Source organism: Lissotriton helveticus, chromosome 1_1, assembly GCF_964261635.1.
Source record: "Lissotriton helveticus chromosome 1_1, aLisHel1.1, whole genome shotgun sequence".
Lineage (NCBI taxonomy): Eukaryota > Metazoa > Chordata > Amphibia > Caudata > Salamandridae > Lissotriton > Lissotriton helveticus.
Window position 1 is genome coordinate 1,573,521,420 of NC_136057.1, and position 24,301 is coordinate 1,573,545,720.

Genomic DNA, 24,301 nt, shown 5'->3' on the forward strand with positions numbered 1-24,301 from the left:
ATAGTGATCCCGCATTGTCCCAGCCACCATTTTAGGTACTGAGACCCGGTGGCTGGGAGCGTTTCAGGCAGGAGCTTTTTTGTCCCCGCCCACCCTCCCTGGGCTTTGGTTTTGGTCTTTGGTTTTGTTGTGGGAGTTTTTAGGCCAGGAGGGGTTTTTGTGTCAGGTGGCTCGGTTGGGACAGGTGCACAGGGGGGGTTATATGTAAGTTGTCGCTTGGAACAGGTGCTGGCGGAGTTGTTTTTGATGTTGGCCAAGTTTGGCTGGAGTTCGGTACTTTCTCGTGAAGTTTGGGGAGTTGGGAAACGGGAGCGGGGAAAGCGTAACCAGTTTGGGAGTTGACATTAGAGGGTAGTTAGTTACAGGTGCAAGAAGGCAAATAGGACTGTAGGTCTCGGGAGGTTTTTTCCGAACCATACGTTATTTAAAAAAAAAAACATTTTAAGGTCCTTATCTTGCCAACCTGTTGGCAATACTCGCTTTCCCCTGCTAAGAGCGAAATGGGAATAGAGTCTTTCCAGACGAGAAATCTAGCTGCTTCCACTCCAACCCCTCGTACGCCTGACAGGCAAGAGTACAAAAAAGGGGGACCAGGACCAACAGCTATTTGTTGGATTAATCATTGGACCCCATTCCTCTGACACCACTCGACCAACATGACCCATATCTTTTCCTGGCTTCTAGTCTCACATTCCATGTCTTGTTGGCTTACATGTATAATGCTATTTTTACAGTCAGAGAAAATGGGTGGAACGGCCTATTTCCAAGCTTTACAAATCTCTCTCCTTCCCAATAATGTAACATAAAAAAAGTAAACTTGCCGCAGTTTTATTTGAGGTTAGAATACTATCCTGACCCAATCCAAAAAATATAAGCTCGGGGGTTACTTCTGTTCGGATTCCTGTTACATCCGTCAAAAATTCACATAAATCAATCCAAAATGTTGGGATTACAGGGCAAGTTAAAAACATATGATAGTCATTTGCTGAGGGGTCCTGACATCTCGAACATACATATTGAGTTCCTGAAAATTTTGTCCGTTTCGCCGGAGACCAATAAACCCGATAAAGGGTGAAAAGATGGTTTCTCTTAAGGTAGGCCAGTTTAACTGTCTGACAGAGCAATGTAAATGAGCTCAACCAAAGATCCCTCAAATTAGTGGTAACTACATCATCACTCCAGAATTTTTGAATATCCTGACTCAAATCGTCTTCTGATTCAGTCAAAGTTGGGTACCACAAAGCCACCTCTTTTTTAATAGTCCCGATCTTCATGGCTTGAATTAGCCAGGCATCATCCTTCTGTTCCTCCCACTGTTGCCGCGCCCACCAAGCAGACAGTTGATAATATTTGAATCTGGTTAATTGACCATGAGTGCATAATGTCAACATTTCCCAACTCATCAGATCTCTACCTATGTTTAACTCTCCCCAACTTTGAATGCCTGCTTGTTTCAACAGTAAACTAAGTAAATCGTCTAAACATGCTGGAGTACCTGCGGAACCCCAAATTGGAGAGTAATCTGAGCAGTAGGAGATTCCCATTTTTTTCCGCATGAATACCCAATTCTTTAGCGCCTGTAACAGTATTTTTAGCCTTACCTTTTAAAACAATTTCGGGTCTCTGAACTTAAACAGGAACTGATCTTGTCCGTCCCCCAAATCGCTAAGCAATGCCCCGTACATTATACTAATGCCGAGTCATCCGGCTTATTTAATAGCATCCGGAAGTTCTTAAAATGAAATACATGAAATACGTGGAGCTTTTGACGCCCACACAAAACTACCTATCGTGCCCTGTAATTTTGCTACCTCAATCTTTTTAAATGGAAGGGGTATATTATTAAAAAGAAAGGTTATCTTGGGGAGTATAATCATTTTGATCAGATTTACCCTTCCGTATATATTAAGAGGAAGATTAGCCCATCTGATCAACAATCTTCCTACCTCCTGACTGATCTTTCTCCAATTAACCCTGGGAAGATCTACTAACTTCTGCGTAATTATTATGCCAAGATATCGCATTTGCTTTTTTACTCCGGGAGTCTGGGAAGATAAGTTCCACTCCATAACTTCAGTCTTATCTTTATTCACACTATATCCAGAGACCTTCCCAAATAGGTCCGCCTTATCCCACAGCTTAGGAATGGCCTCTTTAGGATTCTGAGTATAAAGAATGAGGTAATCCGCATTTGAAGCTACTTTCACCTCAAAGTTTGTATATCTAAAGGGAAGAATAGAGATATCCTGTCTTATTAAAGCTGCAAAAGGTTCAATATATATGTTGAACAACAAGGGGGACAGCGGGCATCCCTGCCTTGTTCCCCGCAAAATATTAAGCCAATCCGTTAATTCTCCATTGACTAGAACTCTGGCTTTAGGTGCACTATAAAGCAACTGTAACACTTTTATTAAATTTGTGGAAAAACCAAAAGTTCTCAAAGCTTCCCAAAGGTATGGCCAGTGAACCTGGTTGAACGCTTTAGCAGCGTCTATAGCCACCTTAGTCACTGGGAGATTAAAGGATTCAGCTAGATCTATTAAACCCAACATGGTAAAGGTGAGTTCATTAAGCTGCCTTCCAGGGATAAACCCCCTCTGATCTCCATGGACTATCAGCCTGATTCATGTAGGTAAATTGCACTCGCAAAGGGCCAGATTCTGAGAATCTGGCCCTTTGCGAGTGCAATTTTTGCATTTGGTATTCATGATACCAAATGCAAAAATCGCTATTTAAGAAGTCGCATATTTGCGTGGAATGGCATTTAAGGAATCTCTAATAGAGATTCCTCAAATGCTATTCATGACACAAAACAAAATAGCGATTTTGGACTTTTGGGGCCGCTATTTACCGACAGGTCAGACCTGTCGGTAAATAGCAAAAACTCAGAAAAATGCTTTTAAAAGCATTTTTCAAAGTTGCATGTAGCACACACACATGTCCTTTGGACATGTGTGTGCGCAACACCTGTCCAAAAGTGCATTTTAGGGGTGCTACAGGGCGTCCTTTGGACACCCCTGCCACCCTAAAAATCGCTATCTTAGTTGCGAGTAGCAAATTGCTACTCGCAATTCCCCATTCATTCCTATGGGCCTCTTGGCCCATAGGAATGAATGGGGAGTATTTGCGAGTAGCAAATTGCTACTCGCAAATAGAGAACATGTAGGAATCGCTATTTAAGTAGCAATTCCTACATGAATGCCGTTTTGCGTGTCCTCAATAGCGAATCGCTATGATTCGCTATTAGGGACACGCAAAACGGCATGTACATGAATCAGGCTGTATACTCTTTATGATCTTAGCAACTCTAGTTGCCAATATCCCCGTGAACACTTTATAATCGGTGTTCAACAGGGATATAGGCCTGTAGGACTCTACTGCCGTTGGATCTTTATTTGGTTTCAAAATTGAAACAATTGTTGCTTCGGCCCAAGTCGTCGGAGGGTCTTCCCCTTCTATCAGAATCTTGTCATACAGTTATTTAAATACAGATTTAAGATTATCTTCGAGAAATCGATACATTTCTATTGGGAGGCCATCTGGCCCAGCCGCCTTCCCTGTGGACATTCTTCCCAACTGCACTCAAATCTCTTCTTCACTTATTCCCGAAGCTAGATAAACTCTTTGATGATCATCCAGGGAGGGGAGATCAACTCTACCCAAGAATTCTTTAATCTTATCAACCCTGGTTCAGTATCCTCTTTATATAATTTGGCCATATATCCACAAACTTCAACCCCTATTTTTGTACTTGTGTCTAAAATCTAGCCCGTAGAGCACTCTCTCAAAATATTTATATGATTGCGGACTTTATCGGTTTTAGCTTTCCAAGCCAAGAGCCGGCCACGTTTCTCCCCATATGAAAAGTTTTGCAACTTACTGACCTTCCATCTATTTATTATGATCCTATCTAGAACTCCTCGATATTCTGATTGGAGGTTCTCCATCTCCTTAGTAAGACGAGGGACCTCGCTAAAGGACTCTAGGGAGGCCCTCTGCAATTCTAGCTCCTTAATTTCAATACTTTTCAACAAATCATCATCACGTTGTCTCGTACTACCCTTCTTCCCCAACATTACTGATGTTCCCAAGGCCCTAGGAAATGCCTTGAAAGCGTCCCAAATAACCTGACTCTTTGCTGACCCATTATTATCTTTAAAAAAATCATGACCTCTTATTGAATCTTAAATTGGACCTCCTCATCAAATAAGATATTCCGGTCTAGAGTCCATCTAGTTGTACCCCTTTTTTACTGAAAACTCAAAGAGAGGGATACAGCAGAATGATCAGAAAGAGTAGCAGGGAGATGTTTAACCCTTTCAACTCCCTCGAACAAGCATTGATCTATTAAAAAGTAATCTATACGGGAATGGTGGCCGTATTTTTTACTAAAAAAAGTATATCTCTTCTTATTCCCCATTTTAATTCTCCAGACATCAACCAAGTTTAATTTGTGGACCAGTGTTCTGAGTATAGCCATTGAGTGTAGGGGAGTAATATATTTTTCTTTGGACGTTCTATCTAACTCGGGTCTTTGAACTAGATTAAAATCACCTCCAATAATCACTGGACTATGTGTTAATAGAAGTGAGGCTTCTAATTTAATTAAGGGGTTTGGGTTGTCCTGATTTGGACCATAATAACTAACACACACTAACGCCCTATTCTGGATTTTTATATTAGCTAATATCCATCTACCCAAAGAATCGGAAAGATGGCTTTCTATTTTGATTCCACTGTTTGATCTGATAATTATTGCCACACCCCTTGTATTCCCCCTCTGATTGGAACAAACTACTTCCTGGACCCATGACCATTTTTTAAGGTCAGCTAAACATTTGCTTTCTTCTAAGTGAGTTTCCTGTAAAGAGATAATATTCGCCTCAGCTTTCTTAAGGAATTCCATAATACGAGCCAATTTTCTCTTAGATCTCATCCCATTCACATTCCATGAGATGAAATGCACCACATTTTTACTCATTTATATAATATATTACTCCCTCCCAATAGATTTGCCATGGCATTAATTGTATCTGTATTTAATTTTAAGCCAATAAAATCAAATTAATTTCATAAGAACAAACCCATCATAAGTGGCAGATTGATGGCACTATTTTTTATATTTTTCTCCCAGATGCTCCTAACACCCTTTGACCCCCCCCCACACCTTCCCCTCCCATCCCAGGAAACCCCCAAATTATCTCTTAGGGCAAAAAACGCCTTCGAGATTTCCCCATGTGTGCAAGTCCGAGCCAGGCACCGGTCCCAAATACACAATAACACCTGTACACACAAACATAATTAATACTACATTAGTCACAAGGTGCTAGTCCATAACCATTTAAACCACATACAAAAATAAAAAAATAAAAAAACTAGCATCTATATAGGATCTCCACCTCTTACTATTTATAATTATTTACAATTACATTATTTCTGCTTGGAGAGGAGGTGAACTATACTCTATTATGGTCCCCCCATCTGTTCTAAAAGTGTGTCTACTTCCTCCGGCTCTTGAATGTTATACATCTTATTTTTCCACATTATCTTCAACATGGCAGGAAATTTCATGTGGACATGCGCCCCCCTGGACCGGAGTTCATTCATTTTTTACCCCAACAGCCATTGCCTCTCTGCTGTTCTTTTACCCATATTAGATCTAATTAAATAGGTAGAATCTCCATACATCAAAGTCCGTTCTTTTAGCGCTCAAGCCAAAACTATCTCCTTGATTGAATAAGAAAGAAAGCAGACCAATATTTTTGTCTGATTTTTTTCTCCCTGGCTGCAACCTATAGGGGTCTCTATGCACTCTCTGGAGCTCTTTCCCCCAGTCTATATCTGTTCCATCTTGAAAAAGCTCCCCCAACAACTTACAGACGAAATCTTTTATATCTGTCCCCTCTGCATTTTCATTGATTCCAAGGAGGTGGATATTATTTCACCTAGCTTGCAACTCCAGTCTTTCCATATCCTGCTGTAACGCCTTATTTTGTAGTTGGAGTCTCTCAATCTCTCCAAGATTAGAGGCAGTGGTCTCACCCTAGACCTTCACCTCCTCTTCCAAATTCTCTATACGTTTGGCTAGTCCGTCAATCTTCTGCTCCAGAATCTCTCCTCTAGTCTGGATCTCCTTTTGGTTGTTTTAAGAGTTCTCAAATTTAGCAAGAAACTCTTGTCTTAAGCTATTTAAGAGATCTACCAACTGGCCCCCCGGACCGCCATAGACAGCTTTATCTCTAGGATCATGCACCTGTTCAGGACAAACTCAATCATTTGAGATTTCTTGATTTAGATCCCTTTCAATCTCTGTCTCAGGCTCAGCCAGACTTTCCTGAATCTCTGCGAGCGGAGTAAACCTATTCTCAAGCGTTAGAGGGATATCCTGTAACACGGGGGATACCATGTTCTCCGGTTCGTTTAGTATGCTCTCATTTCCTCCAGAAACCGTTTTTGAGCTTGCCACCTGTTCCATTATTTTAAAGTATGATCTAAGTGAGGGGAGCGGTTTGGGTATTGAGCACAATTCCTTTGACCTACACTTTTTAATTGGGGCTCTTTTTTATTTCCTTTTAAGGGGCGTTTTTGGCGTCACGACCGGTGAAGGTTCATCAGCTTTCTCCTTGTTTGTCCCTTTCTTCTTCCTTTCTGGAGCTGATCGAAGCTGATACCTATTTCTAACTGGCGGTGACCTCTCCCTTTTATCATTAATCTCCTCACTCCGGGGGTTCAAACCTTCTGGGGAAGCGTAGCAAAATGTTGGTACTCTGGCTTCCTGTTCACCCCCTTCACCAGAACTTCTTGGATTATTTATATTCACAGTTAAATCCCGGGGGAAATACTCACTCTCCATCCAAACCTTCCTAACCTTCCCAACCTTGATACGGGTATTAACCCTTCCCGCCCCAAAAAAGGAAAGAACTGTGGAGAGATCAACCGTTGAGTCTCTGAGGTGATCAAATCAGGCGCTTCAAAAAGGGTAGGTAGATGGGTTCTGATCTTTGAGACCTCATTTATCACATACTTTTTGTATCCTAGAGTTGCAAAAAAGCCGCACTTACTCACATATAACAGCTCACTTGTATGGAGTCTCTTCCAGCACTCTGCCGCCCGACTCCAACTCCCGAGGGAGGCGAAGCCACGTCTCTCGGCAGCAAGTGCAGGGAAAATGTCAATTAAGCCCATACAAAACCTTACCGTGATTTGGCGAAATAGGTTTAATGATCGCCTTTTTCAAGAAAGTATATGAAGCCCCATCCAGGGTTACACCACGCCAAAAATGCTCCCGTTTTCTCCGCTCACACCCAGGAGTCCAACGTTGGCTTGCACATTACGTTACTGCTGCGGGCTTGCAGTAAACGTTTTCTCGCATCGAGCGAATTGCCAGATCCCAGCTCCAAATCTCAATGCTCGGATACCCTCATGGTTGTTTATTCCGGGAAATAGCACCAAACTCCTCCCGCTGGTTTGTTTCTCAGAAACTCTGGTGCTTAAACGCCCTCATACTCAATTTAGCATAGGAATTTGGCGCTGGACTCCTCTCGCTGCATACGGAGCTCTCCCGACTGGCGTCAACCTTCCGCCATGTTCCCTAACCACGTGACCTCAGGCTCCGAAGCCGCGGTGTCCTAGCACCATACGTTATTGATGGCAACAATTTTGCTGCCATGATCTTTAATAAGTGAGTCATCGAACTGTCACTAAGTTTTTTTGCAAGGTTTTAAAAGTAAATAGTAGCTGTTTTGCTTTTATTTTCCGCTGTTCTAGATATTGCTTGTAGTTAAGGTGGCAATCTAATGTTACTCCCAGATATTTGTATGATCCCTCCTGATCCAGGCAGTTACTGTTGATCGTCCAAGTAAATTTTGGTATCTTTTTGTGTTGGCTTGAGAACCACATAACCTCATTATTTTTAAGTTTATGTCTAATTGAGTTGCTGCTGTGTAGTCTGCTACTTGGTTTATCAGTCGTTGGAGGCCGCAGGCATGTGAGATAACAACACAATGTCGTTGGTGTATTGCAGATTTAATATTCTCACTTTCCCCAATTTCGGAGAGGCCCCCTATGTTATGTGCACTGTGCAAGCCTGCAAACTTCGGTCCCCACGACCGACGCCTCATGCCTGCACCTGGCTGCTGCCAGAGTCACCAGGCCAGCTGGGGCTCAGTAGGTAAACGGGTGGGTGAACAGGGGGAACAAGGTGCCTCTCAAAATCTACACTGTGCCAAAGCACAGGGGCGGAACGTCTCAACCCCAACTCAACTCGAAAACCGATGCACCAATACCACGACGATGACAGCGACATGACTGGAAAGCGTGAACAAAGTGGCCGCCACCTCGGTGGGGCAGGTTTAAGTACCTGGCCCCTGCCCCCTAGGTGCCAGAAATGATGCGGGAGAGCGCTGGAAATAGGGGACTCCCTTGGGGGGGGGATCCCAGCCTCACGAGCACGGTGAGTGTGCCAGAATTTGGCTCTAAGGGGCAGTTCTCTTACAAGGGCGCACTGCGTGCACACCGGGCAGCTGCAGGGTTAAATATGGGCGATCAATATCAGCATTGTATCAAGTGGAGAGGGGAATCCGGCAGGTGGGGTACTCTCACCTTTGCTCTTCTCACTATCCATTGAGCCATTTGCAGTCAGAATATACAGTTTCGGGAAGAATGGGGAATTCAGCTGGGGGATGTGACTCATGGACTCTGATTACATGATATGCAGCTCTAGGATATGGATGTTTATTTACATTGATCTATCAATAATTTTGAATACTCATAACTCCTTCAAAGTTGTGTCGGGTCTGGTAATTAATTTGATCAAATCCTGTATATTCCCACTATCCCATACACTATGACAGTGTAGTTATTCTGGGGGAAGGTGATGCAATGGGAAGGAGTTTTGTTTCTGTGGTTAATAAAGAATATGATATATCTTCAGGATGCCAATCTATTGGAGAACAATTGGGGTCTGCCGTACATATGTTGAGGTCTCAGACTGTATTCTGGTGCTCCTCCCTCTGTCCTGTATAGCCATTTTCAAAATGGTTATACTACCCGCCTTCTTTCCTATTTCAAGAATTTCTCCTGCTTGATCCTCAAACAGTTTTTTAATGAACTCTGCGGTGAGTGAGAAAAGGCAGATAGCCTGTATCTCGATCAGAGACAGCCCCTGTATCAAAATGATTGACCGGCATGCCATTCTATAATGATCAACTAGAGCTGTACTATTCCACCCTCTCCCAATCCAACAGACCAAATGTTTCTGGGGCCCATTGCAGTCATATCTTCTGGCCTGGGCTACATGGGGAAATTGATGGATACTGTGGTGGGGGGCAGGGCAGTGCACTGAAGATCAACCTGGGGACCTTTTATTGCTGGTGACTAGTGCTGATAAGAGATATGGTATCCGTGTCACACAATATTACCACACTCAAAACCTGGATCGGAACTGAATATTTAACTTTATATTGGCAAATGTGTGTTTTGGGTAAACAGTTGATTTACTTTTCTATTATGAGTGCACACCCACAAATACCTGTTGACCTCTGCATGGGACTTTTTTGCAGCTCCCAATGCTTCATTGCATCGTTCACTTGCTGGGGATTGTTATGAAACCCAATTAAAAAATGAATCTATGCTGAGTGATCTGATATGGACCTCTAGTAGGAAACGAGTGGCATTATCAAAATTAAAACTGCCAACAGTAATGGGGTTGGGGGTGTAGGACAGTAGGATCTGCTTCTTATGTTTACCCCCACTTTTTGCTAAATGTAATACTGTTTTTGACTAGTCTGACTGGGATCCTGCTAATCAGGACCCCAGTCTATCTGCTTTCTCTTTAAACGGTTATGTTATGTACTTAGGTACACTCCAGATTGGATACTGGGGTGCCCTTGTCAGTCCCTAGGATATGGTACCCATGTACACAGGGCATAGGTACCCCAGAGGCCTCCCATGGGCTGAAGCATGTATTAGGCCACCCATGAGAGGCCATGCAAAATGGAACTACAGGTCTGCCATTGCAGCCTATGTAAGTTGGAACTAGCACCACCAACTTAATATATAGGTTTACTATATCTAAGGAGAACTGCACTTAAAATCTATAAGTCATCCCTCTAGCAGGCCTTTACAATCCTGAGGACAGGGTGCTTGGTTCTAAGTGAGATGGTGCCACTGCATGAGTAGTATTTGAAAAGGACAAGGGCACCCAAGGCGCAATAAGCTAAGGACCATGGGTAGGTACTATATTATAAAAAACAAGGGTCCTTAGAGCAAGAAACTATAAAAAGAAATAAATATAGACCAAATGGAAATATATTATTGGGGGGAATGTCCAGCCGGGAAATAAATTGTCCGGCTGGACATTCCCCCCAATATAATACTGCGTGAGTAGAACACCCCTTCAGCCTACGGAGTCCATTCTCCTGGGTTGTCCATGAAGCAGCCATTTATGACACATAGAGGGGCATTACGCGACCATGTGATGACCAACTCTAAAATGGCTGAAACTAATCCTATTGTATTCGTTGTGAAACATGTTCCCCACACTGGTAGCCGGTGTGGGAGGAAGGATTCCACCCCTCATAAGCGAACTTCATGGGGTCCCTGCTGTTCCCGGTACCAGCCTTCTAGTCCCGGACAGCACAAAATGGTTGCTGCTGACCAGAGACACATTTCTGCCCTCCTGTTGCTGGGCCAAGCTTGAGCATGGGAATGCAGAATAATAGGCATCCTGTCACAGTAAGGTCACTGGGTGGGTGCGCTTGCCAGCGACTGAAAGTCGATTCAGAAAAGTGGGTGGTGATGAACAGAGTGTCTGAATTAAGCAGACCACTCTTACCCAGTCCAAAGATCAGGGCTTGACCCATCACCATCATTTAGCTCACTGCCCCATCCCAGCTCAGAACCTGGCTATATGCAAATTAGTCTGTCCCTGGCCCAGTGCATCATGGGAACAGGGCAGACCAAACTACCAAGCCAATTCTTCACCAGAAAGGAGACAAGCTTCCGGGGACCGGTTTCTGGCATTTCAGCCGTCGTCGGCCCGGCTTGCTTGAATCCTGATGGAGCAGTGAGCAAGGGACTCATGTCTGAGTATACCCTGCCACACCTATAGTGGCCAAAACGATTCAGAAAAGGGGGTGGTGATGAACAGAGTGTCTGAATTAAGCAGACCACTCTTACCCAGTCCAAAGATCAGGGCTTGATCCATCACCGTTATTTAGCTCACTGCCCCATCCCAGCTCAGAACCTGGCTATATGCAAATTAGTCTGTCCCTGGCCCAGTGCATCATGGGAACAGGGCAGACCAAACTACCAAGCCAATTCTTCACCAGAAAGGAGACAAGCTTCCGGGGACCGGTTTCTGGCATTTCAGCCGTCGTCGGCCCGGCTTGCTTGAATCCTGATGGAGCAGTGAGCAAGGGACTCATGTCTGAGTATACCCTGCCACACCTATAGTGGCCAAAAACGATTCAGAAAAGGGGGTGGTGATGAACAGAGTGTCTGAATTAAGCAGACCACTCTTACCCAGTCCAAAGATCAGGGCTTGATCCATCACCGTTATTTAGTTCACTGCCCCATCCCAGCTCAGAACCTGGCTATATGCAAATTAGTCTGTCCCTGGCCCAGTGCATCATGGGAACAGGGCAGACCAAACTACCAAGCCAATTCTTCACCAGAAAGGAGACAAGCTTCCGGGGACCGGTTTCTGGCATTTCAGCCGTCGTCGGCCCGGCTTGCTTGAATCCTGATGGAGCAGTGAGCAAGGGACTCATGTCTGAGTATACCCTGCCACACCTATAGTGGCCAAAAACGATTCAGAAAAGGGGGTGGTGATGAACAGAGTGTCTGAATTAAGCAGACCACTCTTACCCAGTCCAAAGATCAGGGCTTGATCCATCACCGTTATTTAGCTCACTGCCCCATCCCAGCTCAGAACCTGGCTATATGCAAATTAGTCTGAAAGTCTGCATGAGGGGTACATTTGGTGTCCCTGTGCATAGTCCAGTTCAAGCCAGTCCTGGGACTCGTTGGCTCCCGCTCTGGCATGAAACCGGACAAAGGACATGAAAGTAACCTCCCCACTGTCCAGACCCTCCCCTGGTAGAGTCCCCTGAATCTTGCCAACCCTCTTCCGTGGGTACTTAACGGCTTACCTGGCTGTAGGACCCTCGATTCGACATGGACAAGATTCTGAATGAGAAACCACTGACCTTCAACCGTCTGAACACTCCGGGCTTTGCTGGACTTCGTTTGGGCCCAACTTCGTCTCCGTCTCAGTCTGAAGCATCGTCTGTGCCCATGCACCATACAGAATCCATGTAGGACCTATGGAGCATCAAGGACAACCAAGGATAATCTCCCTTGGAGTGAAGGAGTCACTCCTATACATTTGCAGGCCCAGCAACCCTGCTGACCGGTCTCCTGATCCCGAGCTCCTATAGACTCCGAAAGGTCCAGCAACACAGGAGGTAGATTTATATGTCCCTCGAGGCCCGAGCAGCCCTCTTACTGAGTTTGAGGCCAGTATCCCTCGTGCGGGCTGCAATACCTGAAACCCTGTGCACTGCATGTATTTGTAAATGCATATGCTTCCTGGCGTTTCCCAAACAAGTGCATTGGAGCCCAACCTCTGGCACCATTTCTAACAAGAACTTTGACCTCCTTGCACCAAGTACTGCTTGGGCTGTTATTTGGTACAATCGCTCGAGGTCCTCTCTCGACTCCTGTGCCTCCGGCCTGTGGGTCCATTTGAGGGTCAACTTTTCTTTTCTTGGGCTTGCCTTGTTGCTCCAGGCTTGCCCTGACTCCCCTGTGTTTGGTGAGTCTCTTGGGCCTTGCTGATCTGAATCGTACACTGCTTTGACCTTCTGCATGGGTTGCCTTTGCCAAGGCTTATTGGTGCTTCCACCGGAAACCGACCCCTCAGCACTCAACATCCTTCGTGGGACAGCTTGCATCAGGCTCTTGGTTGTCCTCAACGTATCCTGGTCCCCGCAGCTGCAGACTCAAGGACTCCATTAAACAGCCTGAAGCACCCGACATTGGTGAGCATTCATCTGCCGAGCCCCTTGTCACTACCAAGTGACCCAGACTCTGTCCCATCTGCTTTCATGTACTTCTCAACAAGAATCCACCTTTGGATTCCAACTGACACTTTTCTTCCATCCAGCAGCAGCTCTTCTTCAAAGTCCTCGATTGGGCTCAACTGCAGTTTCCGACGCCACTTCAGACCTATGCACCCAGCTTCCCTGGGATAGGTAACTTGGGTACCTCAGTATCCACGGGTGGGTGGCTCTCCAACTATCTGTCTTCCACGGGATTTCTTCGAAGTCCACTGGGAATGGTCCTTAAACTCTAAAACTTCAACCGCGACTTCCCCATAGACTTGTACAGAGCACACAGTCGTATTCCCACACTGCACACGCATTCGAGGGGGTCCTTATCTACTCACCTTTGGGGGTTTCTTGTGGTCCCAACAATTCGACGTCCTCTCAACACTGTCTTGATTCAAGTTGTGGTTCTTATATCACTTACGTAGTATATGGTTTGGTCCCCTCCTGGGGCCCAGTGTGTATTAGTGCTACTTACTGTCATTTCTGTGCTTAATTATTGTGTGCTTTGTGATTATCTCCGTGTAGGAGATATCGTGTCGTACTTGATAGTGTTATACTAATAAATACATATTTTATAATAATATGTTGTGTAAGAAACAGTATACATTGTACAAAGAAACAAAGCAACAGAATATTTAGGGATCTCCTGTGGGAGAGTGATCCGATGAAATCCTTTATTGCGTAAGACAGCCAGCCGACACGTGTTTCATCGCTTATGCGAATCCTCAGGGCTAAACGTGGCTGTGTCAAGCAAGGAGGTCGCTCTGCCGGTGATACTTCCGACCTAGCAGGGCCCGTGACCTTGGTTGTGTGTATCAGGGAAATGGAGTCCACACCCTGTGTCAAGGAGTGGGTGTTGGCTATGAAGAATCCCAGTAGTATGCGTTAGCGACGTGCTGAAGAATGACAATTTTTAAATGTATTTATTGTTATTTTTATTTTTTTATACTGATTTTCTACATTTTTTTGAACAGTTTATTTTTAGATATTTTATTTTTAAATTACATTATAATTACATTATACATTACATTACAAAATATACTTTCTCATAATGAATTACTTTAGTTTAAATACTTTGCAAATAGGCAATAGACTTTTAAGTACAGTAGTTACAGTTGTTGCAATGGGCAACTCAATTTCAAACACAATGCAACATTGAGGTCAATGTGAATTTCTAGTTAAATGAAATTAATTACTTTTTGGATTACTTTTCTAACCACAGGACTGGATCCTAAATTCAGTCCTGAGACATCACCTGTAAACAGTTGAGTAAAAGCGTTTTGGTTACAGTAGTGATTTTTAAGGAATTTTATTGTATTTTAAAAGATGGTGCTTAGAAACTTTTTTCACATTGAATAACCAATGTTATCCTATGGGAGGAAATTCACTTATCAGGTAAGTAGTGTTAACGTTACTTTTTCTTACTCAGTGGTGGATCCTGGTTCCAGCACGGGTGCATCTCCTGTAAACAGTTGAAAGAATGCGTTTAAGTCATACAGGCAATTTTTAAGGAATATTTTTAGTTTGTGAAAATAGACAGAATTAAATCTGGTGAGAGCCAGACAGTGAATTCTTATGGAAGGAAATACAAGTTACTGGTAAGTACGTTTAGAATTACTTTTCAGGCTCAGTACTGGGCTCAAAGAAGCAGCACTGAGGTCACTCCTGATAACAGGTGAGTAAATCGGAATTCGTAGTGCTGAGGAATTTTTTAAAGTTTAAAAACTCCACACTCAGAAGAATTTCCAAGTGAAACCAGTCAATGTTAGCCTATGGAAGGAAATACAAGTAACTGGTAAGTACGGTTAGAATTACTTTTCATGATCAGTACTGGGCTCAAATATGCAGCACTGGCGTCTCTCCTGATAACAGGTGAGTAAATCGGAATTCGTAGTTCAGCTGATTTTAGAGGAATATTTGTACGTTTAAAAAATCAACACAGAAACTTTTCTGCTGAAAACCACACAATGGATTCCTATGGAAGGAAATACAAGTTACTGTAAGTACACTTAGAATTACTTTTCAGGGTCAGTGCTGGGCTAAAAGATGCAGCACTAGGTTCTCTCCTGATAACAGGTGAGTAAATCAGAATTCGTAGTTCGGCTCATTTTAGAGGAATATGTGTATGTTTCAAAAATCAACACAGAAACTTTTCGGCTGAAAACCACACAATGGATTCCTATGGAAGGAAATACAAGTTACTGTAAGAACGCTTAGAATTACTTTTCGGGTCAGTGCTGGGCTAAAAGATGCCGCACTGGGTTCTCTCCCGATAACAGGTGATTAAATCGGAATTCGTAGTTCGGCTGATTTTATAGAAATATTTGTACAATGGTGAAGGAAGTGGCGGGGCATGAGGTGAGATGTTTGCAAACACGCCCTTTGGTGCATTTTAAGTTGTGGGATTGAGTGCCCTTGAATCCTGAGGTCCCCTGGGGGGCAACTAGCCCACCAGGTACCTCTAGTATGTTCCAGGGGGCTGCGTTGCAGAGAGGTGTTCAAAGGCCATGCCCCTTTTTACAACACTCTGCAACGCAGCTCCCTGGCGCTTACTAGAGGTACCTGGTGGGCTAGTTGGCCCCAGGGACACTCGGTATTGACAAGGAATTAATTCCCCAACTTAAACCGCACCTCAGGGCGTGTTTGCACACATGTGAACTCATGCCCCACCCCCTCTCTTCACCACTGTGCAAACGCGCCCCGTGGCGCTTTCCAAATTGAGGGAATTAACTCCCCTTGAATACTGAGGGTCCCTGGGGTGCAACTAGCCCACCAGCTACCTCCAGTAAGCGCCACAGAGCTGCGTTGCAGAGAGGTGTAAAAAGGGGCATGGCCTCAGAACACCTCTCTGCAACGCAGCCCCCTGGCACATACTGGAGGAACCTGGTGGGCTAATGGGCCCCCAGGGACCCCCAGTATTCAAGGGGAATTTGTTCCTCCTCTGCAAACGCCCCAGGGGGTGCCAGCCACGGCCAGTGGAGGGAGTTTTGGTGGGGCAGAATGGCGGGGCGGGGGAGGGGCAGGGTGGGGGTGCTAAAAACCTGAATATGGATAATTGGAGGTATGTAAACAATTTCATTAATAAAACGAATTTCACAGCGCAGGCTGCATCGCATTTTTCAATGCAGGGCGTGCTACGAAATTTGTTTTATTTATTAAATTGTTTACTTACCTCCAATTATCCATATTCCGGTTTTTAGCACCCCCCACCCTGCCCCTCCCTCACCCCGCCTTTCTGCCCCACCGCAACTCCCTCCACGGGCTTTGGCTGGGGGGCGCGTTTGCAGAGTGGTGCAATAAGGGGGCGTGGCCTCCGGCCGCGATCCAGTTTTTTAAAAATATTTTTTTAAGAAGGGGGGCTGTGTAGCCTCCCTTCTTTTTCTAATTTTTTGGCCCTGGGGACCCCATCCCCCAGGGCATGCCCCCAATTTTTTTACTTTTAATTAAAAGATTTAGAAAGGGGTTCCCGTGGCCCCCCTCCTGAGGCCATAGTCTGCCCCTGGGACCCCCTCCCCCGGGCCATGGGCCTTTTTTTTTTTTTAGGAGGGGGGCTGCCTTGCTGGATCTCATCCCCCGGGCCGGCCTTTTTAAAAAAAAAATGTAATGTTCCTTTTGGGGAGGGGGGCCGCGTGGCCCCCCTCCCGGGCCACTAATAGCCCCGGGGACCCCATCACCCGGGGTTGGCCCTCACCGTTGGGGACCGTGGGGGGGTCACCAATCCTCCCACGGTCCCGCTGGCTTCCCGCCTCCTGCGGGAGCCGGCATTGCTTTTCCATATGGGGAGCAGCTAACATGCTGCTCCCCAAATGGAAAAGCAATCTGCTTCGCTTCATTGAAGCGAGAGCAGGGAAACCTGCTCCCGCTTCAATGAAGCAAAGCAGTTTGCAATGGCAGGGTGGGAGCAGCGAGGCTCCCGCCCTGCCATTGCAGCCCTGCGGCCCCCCCTTCCCACCTTCTTCAGAAGCCCCGGGGGTGGCAGTCCCCGGGGCTGGGGGCCTCATAGCCCCCCTTTTCAAATATCTTTAAGCTCTAGGGGTGGTGGGACCCGGGGCTGGGGAGGCCTGAGAGCCCCCCGCCCATTTCAAAGTGGCCCCGGGGGTGGCGGTCCCTGGGGTTGCGAGGGGGCCCTTGAGCCCCCCACATACATTAAATTCGAGCCCCAGGGGGTGGTGTTCCCCGGGGCTGGGGGGGGCTGAGAGCCCCCCCACCCATTTCAAAGTAGCCTCAGGGAGTGGCGGTCCCTGGGGCTGCGGGGGGCCCCATGAGCCCCTGCATACATCAAATTCGAGCTCCGTGGGGTGGCGGTCCCTTGGGCTGGGTGGGGGGCCTGAGAGCCCCCCCACCCATTTCAAAGTAGCCCCGGGGGTGGCGGTCCCCGGGGTTGCGAGGGGCCCCATGAGCCCCCCCCATACATTAAATTTGAGCCCCAGAGGTGGCGGTCCCCAGGGCTGGGAGGCCTCAGGCCCCCCCAGCTAATATTTTAAAGCCCCGGGGGTGGCAGTCCCAGGGGCTGCGGGGGGCCCCCGTGAGCCCCCCGCATACATTAAATTCGAGCCCCAGGGCTGGGGGGACCTCAGAGCCCCCCCAGCTAATATTTTAAAGCCCCGGGGAGTGGCGGTTCCCGGGGCTGGGGGGGCCTGAGAGCCCCCCCACCCATTTTGAACAAGCCCTGGGGATGGCAGTCCCTTCCCTTTGGGGGGGTGCCCCGGGAGCCCCCCACATATATTAACTAAGAACCCCGGGGTGGCAGTCCCCGGGGTAGTGTGGGGGGATTGGGACCCCCCAACACTATTTTTTTTTAATTATACCCCCAGGATTTGGCAAATTAAAATATTTAGCGTGGGAGACCGTGTTTCTCTTTTTTTATCGGTAGGATGCGCTGATCCCACGGCATCTTGCGATTTGTTTAAAAATATATATGTTTTTGGGCCCTTGCGGTCCTTGTGGGACCCCCTGAGCAGGCCTAGGGGGTCAGGGTGTGTCTACCCTGACCCCTTTCCGCATTTTGCAACGTTTTTTCTTTAGTTTCTAGTGCCTCGGTTCTACCGAGGCACAAGATGGCTGCCAACACTTCCTGATTTGTAGTGTTGACAGCCAATTAAAAAGCAGCTCGTGTATGGCAGAGTGTGTGCAGGCTGCGCTTAGAAACGCGGACCCTCCGAGCCCATAGATATATAAATGACTTTAACTGTCATTTTCTCAGGAACTACTGAACGGATTTACACTGAGTTAGCTGAACTAACTATAACGGGGGAATTTCTATGGTTTTGAATGAGTTAAATGTCCAACTAACTATAACTCCCCTGAAACCTATGTTTTTTTCAGTGAAAAAAAAAAAAAATATATATATATATATATGTATATAAAAAAGGTATGAAAGTATCCTAAAAAACAAGGAAGAACAAATCCTATAAACCAAATACATGATGAAATGTACGGGTTATTTTTGTAGGTTCATTATAAAATATGGGTGAACAATGTGATGATTTAATTTAATTATTTACAACTTCTTACTCATTACAAATTATCTTATTTTATTTTATATAATTTGCAACATTGTATATATAGGTTTGAGTTTTTGTCTGAAACTTTTTCCACTGTTTTTGTAAATAGCACTACAATAACCAGAATGCCTCGCCATGTAAGGGGGAGGTAATCAAGTTAACACATGTTCTTTAAAAGCAAGTGGAAAGAGAAGGGCGGCACCGTGATCAAGATCTCAGTCAGAGATTGAAACGCGTTGGTGTTTGAAGTGTTTGGAGTTGGTTGTTTGAAAATAAATATTGGAATCTACTTCAAAGGAGTATTGTGTGCGACCCAACTTCTTTTCCCTGTGGAGAGAGATTATCAGATTTACGGCGGTCTGCTCGACCGCGGGATAACGCACGGCTGAGAAGCAGCGCCTGGACCGCAAAACGAGCATCAAAAGGTTTTTGGAAGAAAGCAGACTGTGGCGATCACCGACTTGACAAGCAAACAAAGGATTTCTATCTGCTGCCCTGAACTGCGAGTGGAAAAGGGAAACGTGAAGCCGAGTCCAAGCTGAGGACGCGCCTGACTGCCGGCAGGGGGAAGGGGGTGATACTCGGCGAAGACAAGGTAAGCGTGAAACTTTTCTTTCACGAACAGGAGGGCTATGCAAAAAAGCCTTTAAACGAGTGCAACTTGCAAAAAGTCGGTCAGCCCGTGGCTAATCATTTAAAAGAAGCGTGAAGAGAATTTAACCATTACAGAATGATTTCAATGCAAATCAGGTTAAGAAAACGCATATTTCATTAAATGAGCCACGACAATTACAGTGAATAGTCGTTTAACACGGAACAATAAAAACCTGAAATTGTTAAAACTCCAAACTACACAAACTAAATGGAATCACGTGATGCAAAGAGACAGACTCTGTTGGACAAGCCTGAATTTTTTTAAACAGGGGGGTTACAAGGAATAGACCCCAAAACCAACAAAAAGACTGATGCGAAGACAAAACTGAAGAATTGGGAGAAAGTCTCTAAAAAAGAGATAAATAAATGGTGGGAAGTTACCACACTAAAAAAATATATAGAAGTCCAAATAGTGACGAGAGACTTGAGAATTCATCTAATGCCAAGCCAACAAGACTCGAGCAATGATTTACTACAGGAATGGGGTGAATACCTGCTCTGCTCATCACTTGGTTTAATGAATATATTAGTCAAGCATATTGAAATATCGCTGCAAAAAATCAAAAATCAAGTTCAAGAAATTGAAAAAAATTGCAACACTTGATCTAACACCTGACCTAAAAAAATTCAAAACGGACTTGGAAAAACAAATTGAAGCCCATGAAGACTCAGTACAAAATCGCAAATGTTTAAAATTTATGAGAGACAAAAAGGATTATAATGAAGGACGCATCTTCACATATGCGAGAAAATATGATCATTTACAGCAACAAAATTATAGTCCAAGTGATGCAAGCACCTCAGATAGTTTATCATCAAATGTATCTGTGGAACAAAGAGATGAAGAAATTACATCGATTCGAAAGCAGTCTTTTTTGGGGGGTTTTTCGGCTGGTCCTGCAGCAACGACAGTGGGAACAAACAAGAGGATTCCAGCTGCCAAATCGAGGACGTGGCCGTGGAAAACCGCGAGGCAACAAACAAGGAGAGGAAGAAGGGGCAACCGGCGAGGAAAGAGTGGGAACTCTTACACGGAGTTGGAGATTGAAAAAAACGTTCTAGAAGAAAATCAGGAACTGACTGTTATCAATCTATCAAGTCGCCAATTAACAGAACCAGAAAGCACATTATTGATGAAAGGCTTGAATTTCTGCCCGAAAGTGCATTTAGATATAGCACAAACCAGAATAGACTTATATAAATATGTGCGTAAGATCAAACTAGCGAAGCTCTATAAAGAAAAAGAAAACTACATAAAAAAAACACTGCTTTATCCAAAGGCACAACGAGTAGTACCTTACTGGCCCAAGACACTGAAAGTTATGTAACACTGATGAATTTGGATACAGTTAGTGAATCACAAGAATTGACATTAGAACAAACTTGTACCCAACTTGGAGCGGGCCTAAGCCAAAAAAAACGGAAATCACGTTTCTATCCGCAATTTCCACCGGGCAACAGGGTGGATATTTTTCACGAAGCTGTAATACAGGACATTTACAAATTGAAAAAACAGTGTTACATAGATAACTTGAAAATTGAGGAACGCAAAGCACTAAAAACATTGAGTCAAGATAAAACCATTGAAATCAAAATGGCGGATAAGGGCGCAAATGTCATCATATGGGATAAATTAGAATACGCCAGAGTAGCCCAAGATCAACTACAAGACGAAAAGTACTACAAGAAACTAACACGTGATCCTACAAAGCAAATGAAAGAATCGTTGGATAAAAAATTAAAAGAATGGCTAGATTTAGGTCTGATTGACTTTGATGAACACAAATATCTCACAGTGGATGACCCGGTGACTGCAACTATGTACTTTCTGCCGAAGGTGCATAAGAATCGAACTAGACCACCAGGGCGACCTATAGTTTCCGCCATGGGTTCCCTTTTTGAGCCAATAGCGAACTATTTGGATTTTTTCTTACTCCCGTATGTTTCAAAGTTAAGTTCTTTTATAAAAGACACGACGGACATGTTAAAACAGCTGAATGGAATTCCCTGGAAATCTTCGTATAAACTAATATCAATGGATGTCGTATCCTTATATACGAATATAGATCATGAGGTGGGAATCGCAGTCTGTAAATTCTTCCTCCAGGATAGGAATATGCATTATTCACGTCAAAATACCATGCTGGAAGAAATGATGAGACTGTGCCTGAACCAAAACATCTTTTACTTTGGAGAGGAAATCTACGCCCAAATAAAAGGCACTGCTATGGGTTTTTCTTTTAGCCCAAGCTTTGCCTGTCTCACCATGGGGTGGTGGGAACAGAAGTGGGCGTGGCAAGCAGAAAATGACATCATGTTGAATAAAGTGATACTATGGGTACGCTTTATCGACGATTTGCTTATTATATGGGACGGTTCAGAAAATGATTTCAAGGAATATTTTCAAATCCTCAATTCATCACCTGCAAATTTCAAATTTACATATGAACTCAGCAATACCAAAATAACATTTTTGGACACTGAAATTTACATCAAAGGAAATGAAGTACATACAACCCTACACAGGAAGAAAACCGCAACCAATGCGACACTGCTTGCCAGCAGTTTCCATCAACAGTGCCTGTTTGAAAACATTCCTTATGGAGAATTTTTAAGAGTGCGGAGGATATGTTCTGAAGAATCAGAATGGGACAAACAAAGTATGTCCATGAGTAAAAGATTTGAAAAAAGAGGATATTCAAAAGGTCACATAAAGAAAGGTTGGGATAGAGCAAGACAAAAGGAAAGAAATGACTTACTGCAAATAAAGCAAAAAGAGGAGAGTGACAAAGATGTCATAAGATTCATAACAACCTTTTCGAATGAATCTAAACAAATCAGGAATATTCTAAAGAAAAATTGGAAGTTCCTAAAAATGGACACAACAATTGGTCCCATTGTGGGTGATACACCACAAATAACATACCGCAGAGCACCAAATCTAAAAGATCGTCTAACAAGGAGCCATTTTTTCAAAGAAAAAAAGAAAGAATGGTTGAAAGGAAAAGGTTTCAAAAAATGTTACAACTGTAAGGTTTGTCAAATATGTAAACCAATTCAAGAAATCATGTTGGCAAATGGAAAAATCTGGAAAATTGAGGAGCTCATTACATGTACAACACCATATGTAATTTATGTAATTCAATGCCCGGGAGAACTAAAATATGTGGGCAGCACAAAGAATGAACTAAAAAAGAGGATCTTGGAACATGTTAGGGCAACTGCACATCAGGACAGAAGCAATGCAGTTGCCAAACATATGGAGTCTCATCATAACAGTGACTGGAAAAGTCTACAAATCTATGGCATTGATACAGCTAAAAAACCACTGAGAGGAGGAAACAGAGAGCTAATGCTGAGAAAAAAAGAATCAAGATACATTCTCAGCCTACGAACAATGACTCCGTACGGTCTGAACCAGAGTGAGGAAATGTATATACATTTGTAAATAAACTTTGGGATTGGAAATTTCATGAACTCAAATAACAAAGGCAGAGGACCAACAGATATGTCTTTTTCTTGTCATCACGTTAAAATTTGTGTTTGAATTTGGAAATTGTTTTTATAATTTAGTGCACAAAAATTGTTGTAATGAGAGGAAAAAATACCTTGGTAAGTTGTATATATAGGTTAACCAAAAAACTTTGGCAATATAATTACGATCATGAGTGTTAAGGAAATAATTTGATGAACTTTCTTGTGACTATTGGTAACAATAAGCTCAAAGCCACTGGAGGCATGTATATGAAAAAGGTATGAAAGTATCCTAAAAAACAAGGAAGAACAAATCCTATACACCAAAAACATGATGAAATGTACGGGTTATTTTTTTAGGTTCGTTATAAAATATGGGTGAACAATGTGATGAATTAATTTAATTATTTACAACTTCTTACTCATTACAAATGATCTTATTTTATTTTATATAATTTGCAACATTGTATATATAGGTTTGAGTTTTTGTCTGAAACTTTTTCCACTGTTTTTGTAAATAGCACTACAATAACCAGAATGCCTCGCCATGTAAGGGGGAGGTAATCAAGTTAACACATGTTTTTTAAAAGCAAATGGAAAGAGAAGGGCGGCACCGTGATCAAGATCTCAGTCAGAGATTGGTTGTTTGAAAATAAATATTGGAATCTACTTCAAAGGAGTTTTGTGTGCGACCCAACTTCTTTTCCCTGTGGAGAGAGATTATCAGATATATATATATATATATATATATATATATATATATATATATATATATATATATATATATATATATATATATATATTTTTTTTTTTTTTTTTTTTTTTTCACTGAAAAAACCATAGGCTATAGACCATATATAGTTAGGAATTAGCATTTACAAAACCTTGAAAATTCACTGAAAAAACCATAGGTTATAGACCATATATAGTTAGGAATTAGCATCTTAAAAACCTTTTTTTACTCACACAAAGCCATTGAAATTCCATATATAGTTAGTAGTACTAACTATATATCGCGCACCCGCAATCCACTGCTGATCATGTCACATATTACATCATTCATGATATGGTCAGTGACATCACTGATGACATCACTGATGACATCTCAAATGACATCACTGATGACATCACTGATGACATCTCAAATGACATCACTGATGACATCACTGATGACATCTCAAATGACATCACTGATGACATCACTGATGACATCACTGATGACATCTCAAATGACATCACTGATGACATCTCATTTGACATTACTGATCATATCACTGATGACATCACTCATGTGATAATACGATGAACCTCTTCAGACTCTAATATAACCTAAGATACACTCAGTGTAAACAGACACTCACAGACTGTCACTCATCCATGGAGTTACTCACACACCTAGTCAGTCATGCAAAGAATCAATCACACCTCCATTTCCTCAACTATACAGTTATACACACCTTACTTATTCAAACATATACTAACACATATCTACTCTCTTATACAATCCCTGATACAAGTTCACAATCATCCATACAGCCACTCACACATTCACTGGCT